Source organism: Dama dama, chromosome 6 (assembly GCF_033118175.1).
Source record: "Dama dama isolate Ldn47 chromosome 6, ASM3311817v1, whole genome shotgun sequence".
In the NCBI taxonomy this organism is placed as follows: Eukaryota; Metazoa; Chordata; class Mammalia; order Artiodactyla; family Cervidae; genus Dama; species Dama dama.
Window position 1 is genome coordinate 42,426,523 of NC_083686.1, and position 23,652 is coordinate 42,450,174.

Consider the following 23,652-nt stretch of genomic DNA (forward strand, 5'->3'; position numbering starts at 1 on the left):
TCTGAAACTTGAGCCAATATTGTCACGGCAATATAAATGATGGAAACTTTGCCACTGTAGTTTGCTTCACCCATTGCATGAACCTCCTGGCAAACAGCGCCCTGGAATTTCATTAATTAGTGCTAACTATGATTGGCACTGCCAGAGAGAACAATAAAACCACTACAGTGTTTTTATGAACATATGGGTGGCAGCGTCTTTAGCTGGGTAATACAAATTTAGTTTCCAGCTTATTAAAGCTTATTTATACTGCAAATAATTTACCTAATTTTGCCTTTTTAAGCCAATTTATTGTATTTTTTTCAATTTTTACAAAGTGAAAATAAAACTTGCTCAGTTGTGTCTGACTCTTTGTGACCCCATGGACTATACAGTCCATGGACTTCTCCAGGCCAGAATACTGGAGTGGGTAGCCTTTCCCTTCTCCAGGGGATCTTCCCAACCCAGGGATCAAACCCAGGTCGCCCACACTGCAGGTGGATTCTTTACCAGCAAAGCCACAGGGAAGCCCAATAATACTGGAGTCGGTAGCCTATCCCTTCTCCAGTGATCTTCCCAACCCAGGAGTTGAACCAGGGTCTCCTACATTGCAAGCAGATTCTTTACCAACTGTTTTCACACATCAATTATTGAAGTATAAACTGCTATTGGAAGTATAAATTTTAAATTATTGATGAATAAAGTGAATTATTGAAGTATAAATTATAATAGCTCATAGAAGTTATTATAATCCTGATCTCAATGAAAAACATGAAATTCTAGACTGGGAAGAACATTTGAAATTATCTAATTCAATTCACCTTTATTTTATTTTATTTTTTTTTTTTTTATTTTTTTTTTTTTATTATTATTATTTTTTTTTTCCCCAGTGGGTTTTGTCATACATTGATATGAATCAGCCATGGATTTACATGTATTCCCAATCCCGATCCCCCCTCCCACCTCCCTCTCCACCCGATTCCTCTGGGTCTTCCCAGTGCACCAGGCCGGAGCACTTGTCTCGTGCATCCCACCTGGGCTGGTGATCTGTTTCACCATAGATAGTATACATGCTGTTCTTTTGAAATATCCCACCCTCACGTTCTCCCACAAAGTTCAAAAGTCTGTTCTGTATTTCTGTGTCTCTTTTTCTGTTCTGCATATAGGGTTATCGTTATCACCTTTCTAAATTCCATATACATGTGTCAGTATGCTGTAATGTTCTTTATCTTTCTGGCTTACTTCACTCTGTATAAGGGGCTCCAGCTTCATCCATCTCATTAGGACTGGTTCAAATGAATTCTTTTTAATGGCTGAGTAATATTCCATGGTGTATATGTACCACAGCTTCCTTATCCATTCATCTGCTGATGGGCATCTAGGTTGCTTCCATGTCCTGGCTATTATAAACAGTGCTGCGATGAACATTGGGGTGCACGTGTCTCTTTCAGATCTGGTTTCCTCAGTGTGTATGCCCAGAAGTGGGATTGCTGGGTCATATGGCAGTTCTATGTCCAGTTTTTTAAGAAATCTCCACACTGTTTTCCAAAGCGGCTGTACTAGTTTGCATTCCCACCAACAGTGTAAGAGGGTTCCCTTTTCTCCACACCCTCTCCAGCATTTATTGCTTGTAGACTTTTGGATAGCAGCCATCCTGACTGGTGTGTAATGGTACCTCATTGTGGTTTTGATTTGCATTTCTCTAATAATGAGTGATGTTGAGCATCTTTTCATGTGTTTGTTAGCCATCTGTATGTCTTCTTTGGAGAAATGTCTGTTTAGTTCTTTGGCCCATTTTTTGATTGGGTCATTTATTTTTCTGGAATTGAGCTTCAGGAGTTGCTTGTATATTTTTGAGATTAATCCTTTGTCTGTTTCTTCATTTGCTATTATTTTCTCCCAATCTGAGGGCTGTCTTTTCACCTTACTTATAGTTTCCTTTGTAGTGCAAAAGCTTTTAAGTTTCATTAGGTCCCATTTGTTTAGTTTTGCTTTTATTTCCAATATTCTGGGAGGTGGGTCATAGAGGATCTTGCTGTGATTTATGTCGGAGAGGGTTTTGCCTATGTTCTCCTCTAGGAGTTTTATAGTTTCTGGTCTTACATTTAGATCTTTAATCCATTTTGAGTTTATTTTTGTGTATGGTGTTAGACAGTGTTCTAGTTTCATTCTTTTACAAGTGGTTGACCAGTTTTCCCAGCACCACTTGTTAAAGAGGTTGTCTTTTTTCCATTGTATATCCTTGCCTCCTTTGTCAAAGATAAGGTGTCCATAGGTTCGTGGATTTATCTCTGGGCTTTCTATTCTGTTCCATTGATCTATATTTCTGTCTTTGTGCCAGTACCATACTGTCTTGATGACTGTGGCTTTGTAGTAGAGTCTGAAGTCAGACAGGTTGATTCCTCCAGTTCCATTCTTCTTTCTCAAGATTACTTTGGCTATTCGAGGTTTTTTGTATTTCCATACAAATTGTGAAATTCTTTGGTCTAGTTCTGTGAAAAATACCGTTGGTAGCTTGATAGGGATTGCATTGAATCTATAGACTGCTTTGGGGAGAATAGCCATTTTGACAATATTAATTCTTCCAATCCATGAACACGGTATGTTTCTCCATCTGTTTGTGTCCTCTTTGATTTCTTTCATCAGTGTTTTATAGTTTTCTATGTATAGGTCCTTTGTTTCTTTAGGTAGATATACTCCTAAGTATTTTATTCTTTTTGTTGCAATGGTGAATGGTATTGTTTCCTTAATTTCTCTGTCTGTTTTTTCATTGTTAGTATATAGGAATGCAAGGGATTTCTGTGTGTTAATTTTATATCCTGCAACTTTACTATATTCATTGATTAGCTCTAGTAATTTTCTGGTAGAATCTTTAGGGTTTTCTATGTAGAGGATCATGTCATCTGCAAACAGTGAGAGTTTTACTTCTTCTTTTCCTATCTGGATTCCTTTTACTTCTTTTTCTGCTCTGATTGCTGTGGCCAGCACTTCCAACACTATGTTGAATAGTAGTGGTGAGAGTGGGCACCCTTGTCTTGTTCCTGATTTCAGGGGAAATGCCTTCAATTTTTCACCATTGAGGGTGATGCTTGCTGTGGGTTTGTCATATATAGCTTTTATTATGTTGAGGTATGTTCCTTCTATTCCTGCTTTCTGGAGAGTTTTAATCATAAATGAGTGTTGAATTTTGTCAAAGGCTTTCTCTGCATCTATTGAGATAATCATATGGTTTTTATCTTTCAATTTGTTAATGTGGTGTATTACATTGATTGATTTGCGGATATTAAAGAATCCTTGCATTCCTGGGATAAAGCCCACTTGGTCATGGTGTATGATTTTTTTAATATGTTGTTGGATTCTGTTTGCTAGAATTTTGTTAAGGATTTTTGCATCTATGTTCATCAGTGATATTGGCCTGTAGTTTTCTTTTTTTGTGGCATCTTTGTCTGGTTTTGGAATTAGGGTGATGGTGGCCTCATAGAATGAGTTTGGAAGCTTACCTTCTTCTGCAATTTTCTGGAAGAGTTTGAGTAAGATAGGTGTTAGCTCTTCTCTAAATTTTTGGTAGAATTCAGCTGTGAAGCCATCTGGTCCTGGGCTTTTGTTTGCTGGAAGATTTTTGATGACAGTTTCGATTTCCTTGCTTGTGATGGGTCTGTTAAGATCTTCTATTTCTTCCTGGTTCAGTTTTGGAAAGTTATACTTTTCTAAGAATTTGTCCATTTCATCCAAGTTGTCCATTTTATTGGCATAGAGCTGCTGGTAGTAGTCTCTTATGATCCTTTGTATTTCAGTGTTGTCTGTTGTGATCTCTCCATTTTCATTTCTAATTTTGTTAATTTGGTTTTTCTCTCTTTGTTTCTTAATGAGTCTTGCTAATGGTTTGTCAATTTTGTTTATTTTTTCAAAAAACCAGCTTTTAGCTTTGTTGATTTTTGCTATGGTCTCTTTAGTTTCTTTTGCATTTATTTCTGCCCTGATTTTTAAGATTTCTTTCCTTCTGCTAACTCTGGGGTTCTTCATTTCTTCCTTCTCTAATTGCTTTAGGTGTAGAGTTAGGTTATTTAATTGGTTTTTTTCCTGTTTCTTGATGTAAGCCTGTAATGCTATGAACCTTCCCCTTAGCACTGCTTTTACAGTGTCCCATAGGTTTTGGGTTGTTGTGTTTTCATTTTCATTCATTTCTATACATATTTTGATTTCTTTTTTGATTTCTTCTATGATTTGTTGGTTATTCAGAAGCGTGTTATTTAGCCTCCATATGTTTGAAGTTTTAACAATTTTTTCCCTGTAATTGAGATCTAATCTTACTGCACTGTGGTCAGAAAAGATGACTGGAATGATTTCAATTTTTTTGAATTTTCCAAGACCAGATTTATGGCCCAGGATGTGATCTATTCTGGAGAATGTTCCGTGTGCACTTGAGAAAAAGGTGAAGTTGATTGTTTTGGGGTGAAATGTCCTATAGATATCAATTAGGTCTAGCTGGCCCATTGTGTCATTTAAGGTTTGTGTTTCCTTGTTAATTTTCTGTTTAGTTGATCTATCCATAGTTGTGAGTGGGGTATTAAAGTCTCCCACTATTATTGTGTTACTATTAATTTCCTCTTTCATACTTGTTAGCGTTTGCCGTACATATTGCGGTGCTCCTATGTTGGGTGCATATATATTTATAATTGTTATATCTTCTTTTTTGATTGATCCTTTGATCATTATGTAGTGTCCTTCTTTGTCTCTTTTCACTTCCTTTATTTGAAAGTCTATTTTATCTGATATGAGTATTGCGACTGCTGCTTTCTTTTGGTCTCCGTTTGCATGAAATATTTTTTTCCAGCCCTTCACTTTTAGTCTGTATGTGTCTCTTGTTTTGAGGTGGGTCTCTTGTAGACAGCATATATAGGGGTCTTGTTTTTGTATCCATTCAGCCAATCTTTGTCTTTTGGTTGGGGCATTCAACCCATTTACATTGAGGGTAATTATTGATAGGTGTGGTCCTGTTGCCATTTACTATGTTGTTTTGGGTTCACATTTATAAAACCTTTCTGCATTTCCTGTCTAGAGAAGATCCTTTAGCATTTGTTGAAGAGCTGGTTTGGTGGTGCTGAATTCTCTCAGCTTTTTCTTATCTGTAAAGCTTTTGAATTCTCCTTCATATCTGAATGAGATCCTTGCTGGATACAGTAATCTAGGTTGTAGGTTATTCTCTTTCATTACTTTCAGTACGTCCTGCCATTCCCTTCTGGCCTGGAGGGTTTCTATTGATAGATCAGCTGTTATCCTTATGGGAATCCCTTTGTGTGTTATTTGTTGTTTTTCCCTTGCTGCTTTTAATATTTGTTCTTTGTGTTTGATCTTTGTTAATTTGATTAATATGTGTCTTGGGGTGTTTCGCCTTGGGTTTATCCTGTTTGGGACTCTCTGGGTTTCTTGGATTTGGGTGGCTATTTCCTTCCCCATTTTAGGGAAGTTTTCAGCTATTATCTCCTCGAGTATTTTCTCATGGCCCTTCTTTTTGTCTTCTTCTTCTGGAACTCCTATGATTCGAATGTTGGGGCGTTTCACAGTGTCCCAGAGGTCCCTGAGGTTGTCCTCATTTCTTTTGATCCTTTTTTCTTTTTTCCTCTCTGCTTCATTTATTTCCACCATTTTATCTTCTACCTCACTTATCCTATCTTCTGCCTCCGTTATTCTACTCTTGGTTCCCTCCAAAGTGTTTTTGATCTCATTCATTGCATTATTCATTTGTAATTGACTCTTTTTTATTTCTTCTAGGTCTTTATTAAACAGTTCTTGAATCTTTTCAATCTTTGTTTCCAGGCTATTTATCTGTAACTCCATTTTGTTTTCAAGATTTTGGATCATTTTTATTATCATTATTCTAAATTCTTTTTCAGGTAGATTCCCTATCTCCTCCTCTTTTGTTTGACTTGGTGGGCATTTTTCATGTTCCTTTACCTGTTGGGTATTTCTTTGCCTTTTCATCTTGTTTAGATTGCTGTATCTGGAGTGGGCTTTCTGTATTCTGGAGGTCTGTGGTTCCTTTTTGTTGTGGAGGATTAACCCAGTGGATGGGGTTAGACGATTGGCTTGTCAAGGTTTCCTGGTTAGGGAAGCTTGCATCAGTGTTCTGGTGCGTGGAACTTGATTTCTACTCTTTGGAGAGCAATGGAGTGCCCAGTAATGAGTTTTGAGATGGGTCTATGTGTTAGGTGTGACCTTGGGCAGCCTGTATGTTGATGTTCAGGGCTATGTTCCTGCGTTGCTGGAGAATTTGCGTGGTATGTCTTGCTCTAAAACTTATTGGCTCTTGTGTGGTGGTTGGTTTCAGTGTAGGTATGGAGGCTTTTGGACAGTCACTTATCACTTAAAGTTCCTTGTAGTCAGGAGTTTTCTGGTGTTCTCAGGTTTTGGGCTTAAGTCTCCTGCCTCTGGATTTCAGTTTTATTCTTCCTGTAGTCTCAGGACTTCTCCAACTATGCAGCCCTGATAAGAAAACTTCTAGGTTAATGGCTAAAAGATTCTCCCCCGTTAGGGACACCCAGAGAGGTTCACAGAGTCACATGAAGAAGAGGAGAGGGAGGAGGGAGATAGAGATGAACAGGAGGAGAAAAAGGGGGACTCAAGAGGAGAGAGACAGATCTACACAGCTGTCTGTTCCCAGAGTGTTCTCCGTAGCCCAGTCACCTACAAAGATTCACAGAATTGGATTGGGAAGAGAAGGGGAAAGGAGGAAATAGAGGTGTTCTGAGGTAGAAAACAGAGAGTCAAGATTGGGAGAGAATAATCTTCGGTTTAAAAATAGGGCTTCTCTTCTTTTTTTTTTTTTTGTAAGGTTATAGTGTATTGAAAATGAAAATTAAGGAGTAGTAGAGGAGTACTAGAGGACTTTAAAAGAAATAAGAGAAAAAGAAAAATAGAAGAGAAAAAGGAAAGAAAAAAAGAAAAAAAAAAGAAAGAAAAAGAAAAAAAAAGAAAAAAAAAAAAAGGAAAAAAAAAAATTTTTTTTTTTCCCCCCTAATTAAAAAATCGTAAAAGTCTATGGAAATGAAAGTTAAGGAGTAATGGGGGAGTAATAGGGGATTTTAAAGGAAAATAAAAGAGAAAAAAGAAAAAAGAAAAAAAATTAAAAAAAGAGAAAAAAGTAAAATTATATCTAGGAGTTTCTCTGGAGCTGTTGCGGCCAGTGTGGGTTCGGCTCAGTTTCAGATAGCTCCTCGTTCCAGCTTACGCTTCTCGATATCTACAGGCTCCTCCGGTGTAGTCAATGTTTCCTAGAGGGATTTTAATCTGTTGCACCAGTCCCTTCTGAAGCGGTTCCCTTTGTTTATTTGGCTTCTGTTTGCCGGTCTCTTCAGAGCCTCATTTCCGCCCTGACACAGGCGGGCGGAGGTGGACTCTTATTCAGGTAGCTAGTTCCGTCGCTCTGCGGGGACGGGCTTGCGCCGCGGGGATGGGCTGGGGCTGCCAGGAGGGGCTGACGCCGCCCTCTCCGTCTGCGCCGCTCAGGCTCCCGGCTGTTCTATATGGAGCGCGCCCCGCGCTGCGCGAGGTTCCAGCCCTCGGGTGTTCCACAAAAGCGCGGAGGGAAAAGCTGAGCCTGCTCTCAGTGCCTTCCCCGTCAGAGCGGTCCAGGCAGCCAGGGGCTTGGTGGGTGCACTCTCCCCAGGTGTGTCGCGCCCACTCCCGCGGACCCAGTCTCAGTTTCCGCCGGCGCCAGTCGGGTGCGCGCGCCTTCTGCCCTCCGCGTCCCCAGCCCCAGTCCCCGCCGGCACCGGTCGGGTGCCTGCGCCCTGTGTCTCGCCGCGACCTTCCCCTCCCCCCTGCCTCCTGCCTCCGGCGGGGCTGGGCCGGTCCGCAGCCTGCGAGCTCCTCTCTGGACCCTCTCGGTCTCTTTGTTCTGCGAACGGCCGACAGTGTGTTCGGGCCGGCTAATTTACTCTCTCTCCTTTGGTCTCCCACAGTTCATGTTGGCAACTCACAGAAGCTCCCTCCGATTGTCCTCAGGGCACTCAGGCCCGGACCCTACCCCAAGCAATGCCGCCTAAGAGCTCCCGGGACGGATCTCCGTCCTTAGCTCTTTTGTCTCACTTTTTATCTTTTATATTTTGTCCTACCTCCTTTCGAAGACAATGGGCTGCTTTTCTCGGCGCCTGATGACCTCAGCTAGCGATCAGAAGTTGTTTTGCGAAGTTTGCTCTGCGTTCAGTTATTCTTTTGATGAATTTGTAGGAGAGAAAGTGGTCTCCCCCTCCTACTCCTCCGCCATCTTGGCTCCTCCCCCGACAAAATCAATTCACCTTTATTTTAAAAATGAAGAAATTCAATTCCTTGGAATGTTAAGTGACTGACCTTTCCAACCTCACAAAATCGGCACGAGAATTAAGGCTAAAACCTAAGTACTCTAAATCCAGGATATTTCTCTTTATATTACCTTATCTTTTAATTGTTAACTGTTTTTACTTGATTGACATTGAGTTGACATGTAACACTTTCTGGTTGACATTTTGCTGTTTCCTCTATGCCTCTTAACTAAGCAAACTACAAGAACCTTTCCATTTCCATACAACATTATTCCAAATAAGTTTTTAATACAGGTTCCTTCATAGATTCAGGGAAAGCATCCATTAGACTTGCTCCAATCTGCCATGAGTGTCACATTTTGTATTCTGGAATTTCTCTTATTTAATTCATCTTTCAACTAGGGAAATCATTACAGGGAAAAGCTGTATTTTTCTTCTCTTCATGTCAGTAAGTAAATGGAGTTTAGTGAACTTTTCTGGACCGGGTCCATAAGAGTTTCCTCCCATTCTATTTGAGAAAAATAAAATAAATCATAAATTTCCAGACATAAAATCAGAAGTCTAGGAGAAGTCTAGGTGGATATTCAAATAATGCCAGTTCTTTATACACTTCACTAGAAAGCAAAAAATATTAAAAATTAGAATCACCAGAGCCTCTTTCTCTAGTAATTTCATGTTTTTCTTGCCTTCAAATATTCCTGTATTAGCTGCCACCTCAGCTATTTCTATCCTTCTTATTAATAAGAAAAATAAATCCCTTTACTTATGTAAGACTCTGAAGGTCATAGCAGCAAGTATTATGATGAGTCTCACCCCTCTGCAGCAAGTATTATGATAAGTCTTGCCCCTCTGCCATCCCCATGTCCCTTGTACAGGGAAGTATAAATACAGATATGTGAGGTTTAGTATTGTTTTTGGACATAAGCAAATCTATGGGAGGACAATTCAGGTGTCATCTTAATTTTGGAGAATACTTTAAAAAAAAAAAAAAAAAAGGACAAGGAAGCCTGGCGTGCTGAGATTCATGGGGTCGCAAAGAGTCGGACACGACTGAGCAACTGAACTGAACTGAAAAAAAAAAAAAAGAAAAGTGCTGTTTCCGAGTCACATTTGCTTAGGACACATCTTGACTCCTTTGCATGGAGGACACCACATACCCAAAAGAACCTCCCAAGTGGACCCCTATCGAAGCTGAAACCAAGAACTGAAGCACCTGTGTTGCTGTTTAGTCATTCAGTCAAGTCTAACTCTTTGGGAACCCATGGACTGTAGCCCCCCCAGGCTCCTTTGTCCATGGGATTTTCCAGGCAAGAATACTGGAGTGGGTTGCCATTTTCTTCTCCAGGGGATCTTCCCAACCCAGGGATCAAGCCTGCGTCTCCTGCATTGCCAGGTGGATTCTTTACCAATGAGCCACCTAGGAAGCCCTAAGGGCCTGTATTGTTCACAATATTAATGTGGTAATGCCAAGCAACTGGTAAAATATATGTCCCAGCCATTCAGAGCAATATAGATTCCACAAGGTAACAGAGAACTAGGCATGCAGTTCAAGCAACCAGTAGGAAGTAACAAATTGAGCATAGATTGCTTTCATCTTAAAATTGTTTCTAATGAACTGTATCTTTATAACCTTGGACCACATGGACGGATGCTATAGGAATGACATAGTCACTGTGAGCATGTCCTCTAAGCCATGTCTGTCTTCACAGTACCCCTTGTGAAGATTGATCACACACATTGCTACAGGTCTCAGATCAGGAAAATTGGTTGCCCAGAGGCAACAGATTTCATTTTTCTCGCAGGTACCGTGATACTGTAGAAAAGTATATGGTTAAGCTAGTTTGTTTGTTCATCTATTTAAGGTAGGATGGGCTTGCTCCAGATCACATGTTTAAGGAAGAAAAACTAGATACAGGGGGAAAATGGGAGATGGTACAAATAATCCATGTTGGGGATGGGATTGGAGGAGTGTTAAACACTGAAGTTGTTTATCTACTTTCTCCACCTAGCCCTTCCACTCTTGAGAGGCAATTCAGCACATAGTTTGGGGCTTAGACTTTAAAGCAAGACCATCTGAACCAGATCAGAGCTATTACTTATTAGATAAATGGCATTAGGCAGATTAATTAGCCTCAGGTTCCCCATCTGTAAAATGGAGGAAATAGTCACGTATCTTATAGAATTGTTGCTCAAATAAGTCAGTGTGTATACACTTGAAACATCACTTATAGCATAGCAAACATTCAATGGTTTACTATCATCATCTCTGCCTCAGCTCCATCTTCTCAAGGAAGATGAAATTAAATTTAATTCAGCAAAATTACTAAACATCTTTTGGTCCCAAGCACTATTGTAGGTGGTAAAAGACAAAGATAAACCAATGTCTGCTCTCAAGATCTTCTCCATCTAGAAAATAATTAAATGTACTGTATGGGTTAATATCAAAAACAATCATACACACATCCAGGTCTCCATGTTAGGCAGGAAAGGCAGCAGAAAGCGGGATGAAGAACGTTTGGAAAATGCCTGGTATGTGTTTAGAACCTCGGGGTCTCTCCCTAGAGGCTCAAAGAGTCAGATCTGAAGGCAACTTCCTCTCATCACAGTCTGACCATACAAAATAATCGCTCCTCCCTGATGCTGAGGAGCTGTGGTATGTGAGACTGGGAAGAAAGCTGGTGAGGCAGGAGGAGAGAGGGTGTGTTATAACTCTAAGACTCAGGTTGTTTAATCTGCTTCTGTGGAAAATCAGCGGCCAAAAGAATGGTGGTAGCAGAACCAGCATGTGCATTCACCATATCTAGGAACAACGTAAGGGTCTTCACCAAATGTAAGAACTCTGAGTTCCTATGGCTGTCTCTGCACTCTCCAAATGCTAATGAAGGTCAAGTCCATATACAGAGGCTGTGACCTCACTCTGACTAGAGTCTCCTATGAGATCTACTTCATTGTGACGGCCAAAGCAACCACAAGGTAACTAACAGACAACTGCAAAACAGCCATTGGGGCAGATGACATCTTACTCTTAAGCTCTCTTAATCCCAAGAAACACATAAGTGTATATGCATGTACAGTGTATGCATGAACAGGAAGGTTTGGCTCAGCTAGATTTGAGAGTAGAAATCATAAAATTTTTCACTATATTAGTTACATAGTAAATATAAGTAGTTTAGAAAGGCTACCTCTAATCCATTTTTAACCAGTAAGTCAAAGCCAATAGAACGAAGGCAAGGCAGATCAGAGTAGGTCTTAGGATGCTTCCTGATCAGTTCAGCTTTGAAAGATATCATGTCCCTAGAAAGACTTTTGTCCAGCTCTCTCTCTCCTCAACCCCAGTTGCTGTTCAAATTTCTGGCTTTTGACCACTCAACTTACTTAGTCAAATGCAAGTATCTCCTGCACCCCAATGAGAAAAGAGTTGTTGTTGTTCAGTCATTCAGTTGTGTCCGACTCTTTTCAATCCCATGGACTGAAGCACGCCAGGCTTCCCTGTCCTTCACCATCTTCTGGAGTTTGCTCAAACTCATGTCCATTGTGAGTGATGCCTTGCAACCAACTCATCCTCTATCATCCCCTTCTCCTCCTGCCTTCAATCTTGCCCAGCCTCAGGGTCTTTCCTAATGATGTGGCTCTTTGCATCAGGTGGCCAAAGCATTGGAGCCTCAGCTTCAGCATCAGTCCTTCCAATGAGTATTCAGTGTAGATTTCCTTTAGGACTGAGTGGTTTGATCTCCTTGCAGTCCAAGGGGCTCTCAAGAGTCTTTTCCAATACCACAGTTCAAAAGTATCACTTCTTTGGCACTCAACCTTCTTTATGGTTCAACTCTTATATCCATACATGACTAGTGGAAAAACCATAGCTTTGATTAGACAGACATTTGTTGGCAAAGTAATGTCTCTGCTTTTTAAAACACTGTCTAGGTTTGTCATAACTTTTCTTCTAAGGAGCAAGTGTCTTTTTATTTCATGGCTACAATCACCATCTGCAGTGATTTTGGATCCCCCAAAAAATAAAATCTGTCATTGTTTCCATTATTTCCTCATCTATTTGCCATGAAATGATGGGACCAGATGATCTTAGTTTTTTTAATGTTGAGTTTGAAGCCAGCTTTTTCACTGTCCTCTTTCACCTTCAACAAGAGTCTCTTCAGTTCCTCCTCACTTGCTGCCATTAGGGTGGTGTCATCTGCATATCTGAGGTTATTGATATTTCTCCCGGCAATTTGATTCCAGCTTGTGCTTCACCAGCCCAGCATTTCTCATGATGTACTCTACGTAAAAGTTAAATAAGCAGGGTGACAATATACACCCTTGATGTACTTCATTCCCAATTTGGAACCAGTCCATTGTTCCATGTCCAGTTCTAACTGTTGCCTCTTGACCTGCATACAGGTTTCTCAGGGGGCAGGTCAGGTGGCCTGGTATTCCCATCTCTTTAAGAATGTTCCACACCTTTGTTGTGATCCACACAGTCAAAGGCTTTAGAATAGTCAATGACGCAAAAGTAAAGGTTTTTCTGGAATTCTCTTGCTTTTTCGATGATCCAGTGAATGTTGGCAATTAGATCTCTGGTTCTTCTGCCTTTTCTAAATCCAGCTTGAACATCTGGGTGTTCTCAGTCCATGTACTATTGAAGCCTGGCTTGGAGAACCTTGAGCATTACTTTGCTAGCGTGTGAGATGACTGCAAGAGTGCTATAGTTTGAAGGGAAGTTTGACACTGCCCTTCTTTGGGATTGGAATGAAAACTGACCTTCTCCAGTCCTGTGGCCACTGTTGAGTTTTCCAAATTTGCTGGCATATTGAGTGCAGCACTTCACAGCATAATCTTTTAGCATTTGAAATAACTCAACTGGAATTCCCTATCACCTCCACTAGCTTTGTTTGTAGTGATGCTTCCTAAGGCCCACTTGGCTTCGCACTCCAAGATGTCCAGCTCTAGGTAAGTGATCACACCATTGTGGTTATCCAGATCATTAAGATCTTTTTTTGTATAGTTCTTCTGACTATTCTTGCCACTTCTTCTTTCTTAATATCTCTGCTTCTGTTAGGTCCATACCATTTCTGTCCTTTATTGTGCCCATCTTTCAGTGTTCCCTTGGCACCTATAATTTTCTTGAAGAGCTCTCTGGTCTTTCACATTCTATTGTTTTCCTCTATTTCTTTGCATTGTTCACTTAGGCTTTCTTATCTCTCCTTGCTATTCTTTGGAACTCTTCATTCAGATTGGTATATCTTTCCTTTTCTCCTTTGCCTTTCACTTCTCTTCTTTTTTCGGGTACTTGTAAGGCCTCCTGAGAAAACCATTTTAGCTTTCTTTTTCTTGGGGATGGTTTTGATCCCTACTGTACAGTCAACAAAAACAAGACCAGGAGCTGGCTGTGGCTCAGATCATGAACTCCTTATTGCCAAATTCAGACTTAAATTGAAGAAAGTAGGGGAAATCACTAAGCCATTCAGGTATGACTTAAGTCAAAACCCTTACGATTATACAGTAGAAGGGACAAATCGATTCAAGGGATTAGATCTGACAGAGTGCCTGAAGAACTATGAACGGAGGTGCATAACACTGTACAGGAGAAGAGAGAAGAGCTCTTTATTTTGAACAGAGGTGTACAATAATGGACAATCACATCAAGTTTTTAATCAGAATCATTTTTACTAGTTATGCCCCTATCAGAGAACACAAATAAGGGGTAATTGAGGCCTTTGACACTTTTTCTGTTGTTTTGTCATTGTCCCTTTAACTCTTAAGACCTCAGAAGCAGAGAAGAACAAAATATTTGATTGTAAAAGTCTGTTTATATTCTTTCTTTCTCATATCAACACATTATTCAGGTATGTGCCTTCTTGAAAGACAAGGTTAAGCTCAAGGCTTTCAGCTCTCCCAAATAAACTAAAGATCCATATTAAAGATCTTAATCAAGTAGAAATTGAAAACTGTGATCCAAAGTTCTTAAGCACTGAGTCAATGAATGGGATCAGAATATTGATGGCATACCAAATTTGCCCAGCAACAAACTTCAGAATTATTCCAGGTTTTCTAACAGTTGAGACAATTGGGTCAAAAAGACTGGCAGAGCTGAAATACCTTCCAAAGTGAAATGCACAGAATTCTCACTCTAAATTTTGCCACCTAAAGAAATTCTATTAAAAGGTATGTACTTTTGGACTGGTTATTTTCTATAACAGCAATAAAAATTGTAATATCTCCAGAAATCACCCACTTTTCTGGTTGTAATTTTTAAACCCATGGTTTCTTCTGCTATTGCCTTTCTCATCTATTTCATTTTACTCATCACAACCAAATGAAACAGCCAGAGCAAGAATTTTTATTTACCCAAAGAGTTGTTAAGTTATAAACTGAATTAGTCTCATAGAAAAAACTGCTTTTGTCCCTTTTCCCACTAGCTGAATTTTAGCCACCAGCTGAATTCCATGACATCAGATTACACTACTCTTTTTCCAACCTCATGATAATTTTCCAACTACCCCCCCCCCCCCGCTCATCATTCCCTCCCATTTCTTAAGGATCACATTTGTCTTTTCTACTTAACTGCCTTCTGTCACTGCAAGTGATTTCAATATATATTCTGATGAAACCACCCAACACCTTTGGCCTCATCATTTCATGATATCCTTCACTTCAAAACCTTACTTCTCCTCCAGAATCCATTCCCATTGATTTTGTAATCAATTCTTTCACCCCTACCAATCTTTAGAAACTCTGCTCTTAGGTCTTGTCAAATCTCTATTGACTTCTTAACTCCTTTCCTCAAGCTGGTCAGGCTCTTCTCGTCACATTGTTCCCTCGGCCCAAGGACAATAGCGACTGGTCAGGCAGAGAAGCAAGAAACATACTCTTTGCCAGGCTAAATGCTACCTTCAACTGGAAGGAGGGTTTCATTTGTCTAGGATATACATAGGTCACCTTGGCGCCCCAAACCCTTTTTCTATTTCATAGACATGAATAGTATGAGCTGTCCACGGCCCACTGGGTAGCAAAGCACAGTTGGAAAAAAAAAAAATAGACGATGTTTATCCAACGTGATTTCTTTGTAATATCTGTCATTTCTGACTGCTCTGTTTTTTTGTTTTTTTTTTTTTAATTCTTTTCTATATTAGTCTCCAAATCACTACTTTCTTCTGGTTCTCTTACTGTCTTTCTGTCCTCTTTTAAATCTTCTTCCCTGGCTGCCGTTCCTTAGACTGCCTAGAAAACGTCAGATGGTCATCAGGGTGCCTCCCTGATCCACTTTTGCTTCCTCTTTACACCTTCTCTCTGGTGATTTCATTACCCCTCACTGTCTCACCTGTCTATTAGTAACATACAAATCTATGTCTCCACTTCTTATTTCCTCTGGGTTCTAAATTCACCTACGAATCACTTACTGAATATTTTCACCTAACCATCCCATAAACATCAAAAATTCATTATGTTCAAAACTGAATTCAGTATTCCCCTCAATCCCTGTTTTCCTCCATGTATGTTCCCTACCTTTGCTAATGACATGTCCACCCACCCAATCCCCCAAATAGAAAACTCAAGGTCATTATGGATTCATCCCTTTAACTTACTTTCCACATCCAGCAAATTAGTGAGCCCAACTGATTATCCGAATAAAATATTGTTCAAATCCATCTCTTCTTCCTATTTCATTATGCCTTCATATCCTCTTATCTAGGCTATAAAAATAGCTTCTTAATTCATTCCCTTTTCTCCAGATTTCTCCATCGTGGATGTATCCTTTATTCTGCAGAGACTAAACAAAGCACTGGCCTGCTTTAAAACCCTTTGAGTGTTTAATGAGATTCAAAACCAAGAGCATGACTGGCTTATAAGCACCTTTTATAACACAAGTCCAACTTGCCTTCCTTAGCCCCTTCTCCTACTCATGTGCTCTATTCTAGCCGCATTGACCTACTTAATTTTCCCTGACCGCACCATGAGCATTCACAACATACTGTCTCTATTTATCTCATCCTCTCTTAGAATGTCTCCCACTTCTTTTCTAAGAAATAGAATCACGTTCATTCTTAATTGTCCAGCTCTAATGTCCTCCTCTCTGTAGAGTTTTCCCTATTGTCCTTCCTTTAGCTAAAAATTAACTACCCTATACTTCTTTCTTCTATAGCAATCTAGGCTTTTTCTAACATTTATTGTCTCAAGTTATAAACTGCATGCTCCATAAGATGTGAGACTGAATTATTCAGGGCTTCAGAATCAATTTTACTTCGTCTATAGGGAACAAATTGGCCATTTCCACCTCCATTCTATGGTTTTCAGAATCCCTATAAGTTGTGTGTTACTGTGTTTGTTTACTTAATTGCTAATTTAATGAGAGGGAGATTGTTTTGGTGTGAGAAATTTTATCCACCTTAATTGTTAACTTTGATTTTTAACTTTTGTTTTATGAATATTGCACAGATTGGCCCAGGTCTCTGGACAACAAAAAGAGTCCATGGGGAAAGCACAGTCACACAAGATGAGAAATCTCGGTGTAGAATAGAACTCTAGAGTGCCAACATCAATTACCTGAGATGAGAACAGGAGCCCCCATCTCAGCAGGCAGGAAAACAGACTCTTTCAAACTCAATGTTTTTACTTCAAACGCCCTCTTTCCCACTTGGATCAACCTTTTGGGCCTTTTCAGACATTGCCATCCTAAATCAAACTCTTCTTCCGTGCCCTGGGATGTGCCATATTTCTTACTTACAATTCATCCCAGTCTCAGTTGATCTAAGTGCAGAGGGGAACACCTATATGTACTTTTACTTATGCTGTATCCACTTCCTTTTCCCTCCATCTTTATAATGCAACATTGTAACTGCCATTTTATCTTTTGCATTCCACACCCATGGCTCTGCTCTTCCCCTCCTGCACCTTTAACAGTTAATAGGTATTAGTTAAGAAACAAAAAAGCTATAACACAGGAAAGGTCTTAGTCCTGGGTATAACATATCAGCCATCTAAGAAGAGACACCGGCTTGTGCATTCTGTGAACACAAGTGATTTTTCCCTCTAGTTAAGACTTTGGATATAAAGTGATCACATGACCCCAGGAACATATCAGCAGGTTTCCTGCTAAAAGCTTTGATTCCCCTCCAGGTTAAGTTCTCCTTCTTGAAAGCTCAAGGAATCAGAGTCACATGCAGGTAACCATAACTAGCTACAAAGACTGCAAGGGTTTCCGTTGAGCAAATAATTATACTCTTCCTTTGCAGAGAAATTTTCACTACAGGTAACTGCATATCAGAAGTTACTCATCATTTTTCAGGCAGCATTTCTAAAGTTACCTCTTTTTATTTCAAGTGAGCTTTGAGTTGGGAGTGGCATCTGAACTATTCCTATTCCCAGGCCCTTCTACAAAGAGTGAACTCCTACTTTCCCACCTCTTTCCTCAACCAGGGAGCCAGAACTGCGGAGTGCGGTGCAACTTCACTCTTCACTACTGCTGGAGAAATTGCTAGCTTTGTCATGCTATGGCATTCCCCAGACTTATGCAAATGAGGGGGCTCTAATCTTCACAATGTTAATTCAATCTTTTCAGAAATCATATCTCTGAGCTCGTAATTTTATGTTATGACTATGTTGCATACAAATGAGAGCTATGTTTTGCTTCTTGCCATTCCTGCAAATATTCGGCATTTCTTCAACAAATAGAAACATTACAAAATTACACTGCAGCTACCCAGTTTAGCTACACAAGCTGTTTTGTTCACTCAAAAAAGAATGCATAGAAATTTTGTTTTAAATCGTATTCCTTGGTCCTTGGGTGGTTGATTTTGGAAAGAATAACTCAACATGCTAAATTCTGTGACTGCACTTGTTCTTTGTTGGATAGAAAACACCGCTTTGTGCCTATATTTCATTAAACTTTTGCATAACTAGAAGGTAGCTTTTATATTAGCAAAGATTCTGTTATGTGGAAAATTACAGTTGCCACTCAACCATCAACCTCATGCTGGTTCTTCTTCCTCTTCCTGATGTTATTAAACCATAATAAGCTGAAACTAAAAGATATATTTAAGAACCTAGGTGCAATATAACATTATAACCATGAAGAAAATTGCTGCTGCTCCAGTTTCCACAATTGTATTGGCTCTATCATTGAGGAAATAATGTGGCTTTTTTTTTTCAAGGGCTTACAAAGATGCTGCTGATAAACCAACTGGATATACTTCCCTAAATTAACAAACTTGATGATAACATTTGAATCTCTGCAACCACTCAATATGGCACCTAATATTTCTGGATGATAATAATATGCCAAATGCTTCATATATGCTGCCTCTTTTAATCCTCATAACATCTCTGCCAGGATGGGGGCATTTTTACAGTCCCTATTTTATGGATAAGTAAACTGAAGCTAAGAGAAGTGAAGTAATTGTCTTGAGATGATGCAACTAGAAAGTGATGGAGTTGGAAAATGAAGTTCTGGTTATTTGTACCATCATGCCAAAGAATCCCCTGAGAGTAAGTTTTTGTGGGGGTGTTTCAGCTCCTTCCCTCTTTCAGATTACGATAACAAGTGACTAATCTTTCTTGACCAATTTAATATACTGACCTTCCACAGGGCCAGATTCATAATCACCAGAAAGCCAGCCCTGCAATGAATGAAAAGCACTTTCTGAAAGGAAAGGGGCCTCTGGGTCAGCTAAAGATCTGTATGTCTTTAACAAAGAGGGAGAAGACATTTGGTGAAATGTCTGTCAAGAATTTCAATTTAAGTCACTAGCAGTTTTATTTTTCACTAAAAGCTAGAAAAATGCATCAGCTGAAAATTCCATAAAAGAGGCCAGCTTATCCCATTAAGTCTCATTTCAGTGCTTACTAGAACCCATTAAAAATTCTTGTATGAGTAAAAGACCCAGTTCAGTGTTTCTGCACAAGATATTTTTTTCTCCCACTTTTTTTTTCTAATAGAGTTCATTCGTACTACAGAGTTATCTCATTTCTGAAAGTCTTAGGTAACCCGTCATATTACAGTGGCACTTTGTCAAATTGCCCATTTGTTCAATTCCTCAGGAAGACATCTTTTTACCTAACAAGGCTAATTTCTTACTTCCTGACTGTGGGTAAAACTTGTGGATAATAAGTTATATAAGTTCAATTTCACCACCCTAAAAAGAACTCCTCTACCAATTCCAATTTCTTATTTTTTGATGGTGGGAGGAAATTGGATAAGGTTCTCAGTTTCTCAGAACGTGTATAAGTGGCTTCGATGTGTTTGCTTTAAAAGCAAAGCCATGTACCATTTGTGGTCTTGAACTGTGGCTGTACAAACAGAATCGGCTAAGTCCTCCCTGTGTGTGCTTTCACAAACACACACAGAACAGGAAGCTCACACGTGTCATCATTGACAGAATTTAAGGATAAACCTCTAAACTACTCCACAAAAAGCAAGGGAAAAAGAAAGAGCTGGAAAAAAAGTAAGAAAACTGTTAGGCTAGGGCCAGATCTTTGCAGAAAACTCCTTGAATGATGAAACAAACGCTGTAAACATTACTTTCTATTACCAACACCAATACTTCAGGGATGTTACAATGTACACACATTTGCAAGTAAAACTGTAATTCAGCTAACTTTAACAGAAAATTATTATCATTAAACCTTCCAATAAGCTATGGGTAAGGCAGGTTCTACTTTAGCTTGATAGGGAACATAAGTTACACATGCCAGAAAGTCAGTTGTAAGAGCCCCAAACTGTAAATTTGATACTACTGGGCTGTGTTTGTTTACAAAAAATATAAAGGATACCTTCCACCCACCGTATTACATTCTATGCAGGTAAGTCAAACTCTTAGTTTGGTGTCAACATCAGCTAAGCTAAGCTAAGTCACTTCAGTCGTGTCCGACTCTGCGACCCCATAGACGGCAGCCCACCAGTCTCCCCTGTCCCTGGGATTCTCCAGGCAAGAACACTGGAGTGGGTTGCCATTTCCTTCTCCAATGTATGAAAGAGAAAAGTGAAAGTGAAGTCGCTCAGTCGTGTCCGACCCTTAGCTACCCCATGGACTGCAGCCCACCAGGCTCCTCCATCCATGGGATTTTCCAGGCAAGAGTACTGGCTTGAGGTGCCATTGCCTTCTCCGTCAACGTCAGAGATCAATACAAATAAGTAAAACTGGCAAACATACATAGATGCGTGATTGATATTTACAATTACAGGAATTTTGAATTTGAAGGAGACATTAAAGATTGTATGGTTCAGAGTTGCTGAAAATAATTTCATAAACCACTAGTTCTCTAGTGTGTTCACATATGTCACCCTTTCCATTCTTCTCTGAAAGGGCATCTCTTAGTCAAAAGTTTAGGAAGAACTCAGTCAAACAAAGTTAAATAGATATCTTTACTACAAGGCTTTTTGGAACACTGCAACTTTCCAGATGAACTGCAACATTTCTTAAGCTTGTTTAACTACTAAGCCCTCTTTTATAGAACATGTCTAAGGATATACTTTATGGAATATCAATATAACTCAATTCCTCAATTTAGTCATGTGAACCTAGGCAAAAGGCATGTTGACTGAGTTGGCATGAGAACTCAGGTCATTTAATTTTAAAAACGTCCTCTTTTCTCAACACCAGGAACCTGTTCCACATTCTACAGGAGTGAAGGAGAACAGAAAGTAATGTTTACAAACACGTACCCCAGAGCCTGGTTTGAATCTCCCAGTTCAGTCACTTGCTAGCTATGGAGCTCAGTAACCTCATCTATGTAATGGAGCTAATGGTAGACTTGCTGTGAGGGTTAACAAGTTCATACATAAAAAACATTTATAATTTAGGACTATGGGAATGTTAGCTGTTTATCAGTATTGCTATTATTATTATTAACCATCATCATCCCTGCTTAGGTATAAGTAATCAGAGGTAGCAACAAATTCCAGAAACTCCTTCACACTCTGATACAGTCACTAGCCTCCCACCTCTCCAGTGGTCATGATGGGAGGGAGTACAAAGAATGTCCCTCAAATGTGTATATCAAAAACCCCCAGAATCTTAGAGTAACCTAATAAAAACTGCGAGTTACAGAATTTTTTTTTAAAGAAATTCAAGTTTATTACACACGGTGCATAAAGCTAACCAGTGTTGCCTTAAAAAACAATACTGTTTTAACTAGCAGTGTCAAAGCAACATTCCAATGAAACTAGCCCATGATTACCTCATCTACTTGCCATGTTATAGTTCTCCAGGTCAGTTCAGTTCAGATCAGTTCAGTCAGTCATGTCCAACTCTTTGCAACCCCATGGACTGCAGCACACCAGGCTTCCCTGTCCATCACCAACTCCTGGAGCTTGCTCAAACTCATGTCCACTAGGTCAGTGATGCCATCCAACCATCTCATCCTCTGTCATCCCTTTCTCCCCCTGCCCTCAATCTTTCCCAGCATTAGGGTCTTTTCCAATGAGTCAGCTCTGCATCAGGTAGCCAAAGTATTGGAGCTTCAGCTCCAGCATCAGTCCTTGCAATGAATATTCAAGACTGATTTCCTTTAGGATGGACTGGTTGGATCTCCTTGCAATCCAAAGGACTCTCAAGAGTCTTCTCCAACACCTCAGTTCAAAAGCATCAATTTTTCGGCGCTCAGCTTTCTTCACAGTCCAACTCTCACATCTATACTTGACTACTGGAAAACCCATAGCCTTGACTAAATGGATCTTTGTTGGCAAAGTAATATCTCTGCTTTTTAATATGCTGTCTAGTTTGGTCATAACTTTCCTTCCAAGGAGGAAGCATCTTTTAATTTCATGGCTGCAGTCACCATTTGCAGTGATTTTGGAGCCCAAAAAAATAAAGTCTGACACTGTTTCCATTGTTTCCCCATCTATTTGCCATGAAGTGATAGGACCAGATACCATGATCTTAGTTTTCTGAATGTTGAGCTTTAAGCCAACTTTTTCACTCTCCTCTTTCACTTTCATTAAGAGGCGCTTTAGTTCTTTGCTTTCTGCCATAAGGGTGGTGTCAGCTGCATATCTGAGGATATTGATATTTCTATTGATATTGATATTAATATTTGATATTGATATTTCTCCTGGCAATCTTGATTCCAGCTATAGTTCTTAGAGGCTATTAAATACTCACCTAGTCATTTAGAAACTTCACTGGCATTTATAGAAAAAAATGAACTGAGATTCACATTAATAAAAAAGTAATTATATAATGACTAATGCATTTTCACTAGGAAAAGTATCTATTAGTTCTTGGCATGTGCTCCCATAGTCCCCTCCTGTTTTATTTGTTGCCCATTTGACACCACAAGCTCCGTGAGGATAAGCAGTGTCTCTATTGTTCAGAGATATATTCTCAGAACCTATCACTTAAGTAAGCACTGCATAATGGTTTGTGGAAAAAAGGAAGGGAGAGGAAAGGCAAGGAGGGACTGCAAAAAGGAAGGAGGAAGGCAAGCAAGTGGGCTAGAAGGAAGGAAGAAAGGGAAAAACAGAGAGAGAGGGAGGAAGGAAGGGAGGGAAGGAGGGAGGGAGACAGGGAGGCAAGTGCAAAGTTCAGAAGGAAAAGCAAATGACTGATAAACTGAACAAGGCCACAATAAGGCTCTCAGTCCTGATTAGACTGGAGATGAAGTCAATGAGCACACACCATACTCAACGGATTTCCAATTTTGACCCTTTGATGAATTTTCTAATGTACACTACACTTTGTTCTCATTATAAAGTTCTCCCATCATAAATTTTTCCTGCCACGAGGCTCTGGCGCTTTACCCCCTACCCCATTACTTCCCCTTATATTAATTATCCACCGTCCGATGGCAGCATATTTCTAGGCAGACAAGTGCTGAACTCCCAATGGCCGTGTTACAGGAATGCTCTAATCTCGACACTTATAATCAGATGTTGGCGGGGTGTCACCCCGCAGTGGGTGGACGTACGAGAGTTAGACTAATGTACTGCATTACTTTGCAGATTGAGTGAGACCTGTAATGAGTAACCTCGATCTAACTGATGGAATTTCCACATTCTGTACTCACCTCTCTAAAATTTTAAGAAAAATTAAAGTGCAAGCTGGAGAGGATAGAGATAGTTAAATAAGAAAACACACACACACACACACACACACACATATATACCACTATTTCAGCCACATTTTCACACCCATTGTCAACAGAATCCAAACGCCATGATAATACAGAGCAAGAAAGTGAAAGAATCCATATGCAAAATGGTCAGAAGCAAGAAGACAGCAAGGCAGATAATACAACAAATGACAGATTGAATTACCCATGACCCAAGAAGGACTGGGAGCCAAGTACAAAATATAACCTAAGCTACAAGGGTTATTTTGATGACTGCTAAATCTGTTCTATAAGTTCATAAGCATTCATAAGGACACTGAACTAGGTTGTAGTG

At 39.7% G+C, this 23,652-nt stretch overlaps 1 long non-coding RNA gene across 5 annotated transcripts in view; it reads right to left on the reverse strand.

Annotated features, from left to right (window-relative positions):
- LOC133058851 (uncharacterized) overlaps positions 1-23,652 on the reverse strand; it is a 366,659-nt gene that overhangs the window by 211,007 nt on the left and 132,000 nt on the right. The window contains exon 5 of one of the 5 annotated variants that reach the window (XR_009693402.1): positions 8,099-8,276. The exons of the other annotated variants lie outside the window; for them this stretch is intronic. This is a non-coding gene — a long non-coding RNA (uncharacterized LOC133058851). Of the gene's footprint in view, positions 1-8,098; positions 8,277-23,652 lie in introns of those variants that run through there. 5 annotated transcript variants of the gene reach the window in all.